Raw genomic sequence first — 4,208 nt, 5'->3', positions numbered from 1 at the left:
TCAGGTTCTGACTCGTTGCAATCATTAAAAAAAGTTATTTTTTTCAACAACATAAAGCATTAAATGAAACCTTCCTTGTGCTGCCATTTTGCTGCAATATGTTGATCTCTCTGATGTTTAATTGCAAATTCTCGGGTTGGAGAATCAGTAGGTAATGGTCTGTTGCTTCCCTACAGTGCTGCTGCAAAGTTCCCCTATCTCTGTAACCTCCTCCAGCCTTGCAACCCTCCGAGATCTCTGCGCTCCTCTGATTCTGGCCTCTTGTATTGGCGGCCGTCCTTCAGCTGCCTCGGCCCTAAGCTCTGGAATTCCCTCCCTAAACCTCTCCACCTCTCTCCCCCTTTAAGATGCTCCTTAAAACCTAGCTCTTTGACCAAGCTCATGTGAAGCACCTTGAGACATTTTACTATGTTAAAGGCGTGATATAATGCAAGTTGTTGTTGCTGTACATTGTGCCTTTATTTGTTTAGTTTCTCACACTGTTGATTAGTGCACCCAACTGGAAAGATGGTTGACGGTTACATGAATTACAGTGCTGGGTTCTTTTTGCTTTCTCCAGGCAAGACAAGATCGTTCAGTGAAGGTCAAACCAAAATCAGTTGTGCTCAATTGGTTAAAAAGTTACCCCAGCACAGACTGGACAACATGGCAGTTTAACACTGCGCTCAATAATAAATACAAGTTTACAGTTCCGGTCTTGGCTCAGTGGGTAGCACTTTCGTCTCTGAGTCAGATGTTTGTGGGTTCAAGCTCCCCTTCAGAGGTTTGAGCACAAAATCTAGGCTGGCACGCCAGTGTAGCCCTGAAGGAGTGCTGCACTGTTGGAGGTGCCGTCTTCCTGATGAGATGTTAAACTGAGGCCCCGTCTGCCCTCTCAGGTGAATGTAAAAGATCCTATTGTACTATTTCGAGGAAGAGCAGGGGAGTTCTCACTGATGTCCTGGCCAATACTTATCCCTTAACCAACATCACCAAAAAAACCTGATTATCTCATTGCTGTTTGTGGGATCTTGCTGTGTGCAAATTGGCTGTTATGTTTCTACATTACAATAGTGACTGTACTTCAAAAAAGTATTTAATTCGCTGTGAAGTGCTTTGCGATGTCCGGAGGTTGTGATAGGCTCTATATAAATGCACCTCTCAGATGCTGGCCAGCCTGCATTTCCAGCAATTTTTTGAAGACATCTGATTCACTTAATAGAGCAAGTGGTGAGGAAAATTAATCGAGGGCGTTGGAAGAGATAGAGCAGGTAGATGGAACTCAATGGTCTCTGACCATTGGAGCTGCACGAGTGGTGGGAAGTTTGCCAGAAGCATGCACCTCCGGCTCACAGCAGTGTCCAGGAGATTAATCTTTAATTCCTGGAGACACCAAGATAATCCTGGAGAGTTGGCAACCCTAGGGCAGACGGGGCTGGGTTTAATGTCTCATATGAAAGACGGCACCTCCGGCAGTGCTGCACTCCCTTAGTATTGCACTGTTGAACCCGTAACCTTCTGACTCAGAGGCGAGAGTCCTTCCGCTGAGCTACGGCTGAGAGAGAAAAATAGGTTAATATTTCAGGTGGGACACTTCATCTAAGTTAACCTATCTCATTTCTCTCAGATGCAGACAGACTTATTGTGCATTTCCAACATCATTGGTTTTTATTTTTTGTTTCTAACGTTTGTGGTTTTCCTTACCATTCTATCTCTCTTCAGTTTTTAAATAACTTTTAAGATAAATGAATGTAAGTTAGAAAGGGATAAGCAGGTTTCTTAAAACTAAGTTGAAGATTTTGCTAGTAAATAGAATAACATAAAATTTACAGCACAGAAACAGGCCATTTGGCCCAACTGGTCCATGCCGGTGTTTATGCTCCACACGAGCCTCCTCCCTCCCCTCTTCATCTCACCCCATCAGCATATCCTTGTATTCTTTTCTCCCTTATGTGCTGATCTAGCTTCCCCTTAAAGGCATCTATGCTATTCATCTCAATTACTTCATGTGGTAGTGAGTTCCGCATTCTAACCACTCTCTGGGGTAAAGATGTTTCTCGTTAATTCTTTATTAGTGACGTTATTATATATATGACCTCTAGATTTGGACTCCCCACAAGTGGAAACATCTTGGGCAGTGAAGCACTCGTTGTGCAGGTGCTCCGCAGACTCTTAAGAACTCAAAATGGCGTCCGGAATGCGTGCACACACTTTGAGCGCGACGTGCGCCGGACGACATCTTGGTAAAAGTGTTCACGCACGCGCAGATAACGAATGTTGGCAGCATGTAAAGTAGGGAGAATATGCGGTAGATCAGTGTCCAATGCTGATTTAAAGGGACAGATGCGATTTTGGAACTCAGTGCTCCAGCCAATGCACTGTCTTAACCTCGCGCAGCTGAACAGGTCTTAAACAGCATGGAGGACTCCCCCCACCAGTGCTATTTAAAGGGATCATACAGGAGTTACAGGTTAGTTTCTGGATTGTTGCTTTTGGCTGCTGATGCATTTGTACCTGTTTTTGGAGGTCTCCTATACTTGAATACTAGGATTAGGGGACATAGCCTAAAAATTAGAGCCAGGACTTGCAGGAGTGAAGTTAGGAAAAGCTTCAACATGCAAAGAGTGGTAGAAATTTGGAATGCTATTCTGCAAACGGCAGTCGATGCTAGCTCATTTGTTAATTTTAAATCTGAGATTGATAGATTTTTGTTAACCAAAGGTATTAAGGGATATGGGGCTAAGGCAGGTATATGGAGTTAGGTCACAGATCAACCATGATCTCATTGAATGGCGGAACAGGCTCAAAAGGCTAAATGGCCTACTCCTGTTCCTATGTTCCTATAATAAAGTTTCAATACTCTACAGGGAGTGGGATGGCTGGCTGACAGGCAACAGCAAGGGCACTGGCAGAGTGGCAGGGGTGGGAGAGGAATGCTGTCACCCTGATAGAGGACAGCAGATTCATGTTCCCTGGAGCCACTGCCACAAGCTGCCTCCTGTTATGCGCCACCTTCTCCTGCAAGAAAGCGGGATGTGTGTCGGTGAGTGTCCTGCAAGATGTTTGGGTGATGTGGCTGCCATGTTTGAATAGCTGCCAATGTGTGTGACCTGTGAGTTGTGGATGTGCGGCTTGCAACAGTGATGATGTGTGAGGGTGAGAGGAAGAAATCTGATTGGAATAGTTAAGTACGGATTGAAAGAGTTTGTTGGTATGTGGGTGATGGGGGGAGTAGTGAGTGGAGCAGTGGATGCGGCTAGTGGTGCAATTGGTAGGAGATGACACTTGACAGTTGACCTCACTCATCTTGGCCAGTCGTGTGAAAGCATTGAACTTCTTCCTGTACCGCATCCATGTTCGCGGTGCTATGCCGCCTGGCATTAGCTTCCTCCCCTACTGCCTCGGCAGCATATGTCTGGAGGGCCTCTTGCCCCACTGCGGATATATGATGCCCCTCCTTCTGTCCACCTCTTGCATCAAGGCCTCTAATGCATTATCAGAGAACCTTAGTACACGCTCTCTCGCAGGCCTGGTACAAACTCAGATCGGCAGATTGGTGAGGTCTGGTGTGCAGATTGGAGGATGTGGGATTTAGTAGTGTGCAACCTTTATTCAATGTTTTAAAATAACTCAATAATTTTAAACATAGGGACGGGATCTTCAGCTGTGTTTTACGCGTGCGATGTCTGATCTCCATTCAGACTCCGTGCGGACCCGTAAATCATATTTTGCAAGTAAGAGGTGCAGGCTGCCTTTAAGAGGCGCAGGCTGCCTTTAAGAGGCGCAGGCTGCCTTTAAGAGGTGCAAGGCTGCCTTTAAGTAGTGCTAGCCACTCATGATATCTGGGCCAGCTGCTGGTGAGCAGCCACTCAACAGCGCAGGTAGCGCTGGCTGCACGCAGCAAACAGGTAAATCACCAGGCAGCATGAATGTTACATGTTGCCTGCATCTCAACAATTGGGCGCAGGTTAATCGTGCACCGTGACCCCTGCGGCCTGATTCGGGGGTTATCCAATATAACCTCCCTTCTCTACATCTACCGTATCGAACACCTTCATAATTTTGAAGACCTCTATCAGGTCACCCTTCAGCCTTCTCTTTTCTAGAGAAAAGGCCCCCAGCCTGTTCATTCTTTCCTGATAGTTCTAACCTCTCAGTTATAGTACCATCCATGTCAATCTTTTTTGCATCTTCTCCAGTGCCTCGATATCCTTTTTGTATAAATATGA

The sequence above is a fragment of the Heptranchias perlo genome, chromosome 16, assembly GCF_035084215.1.
Source record: "Heptranchias perlo isolate sHepPer1 chromosome 16, sHepPer1.hap1, whole genome shotgun sequence".
NCBI classification, from domain to species: Eukaryota; Metazoa; Chordata; class Chondrichthyes; order Hexanchiformes; family Hexanchidae; genus Heptranchias; species Heptranchias perlo.
This window is presented reverse-complemented; position numbering follows the sequence as displayed.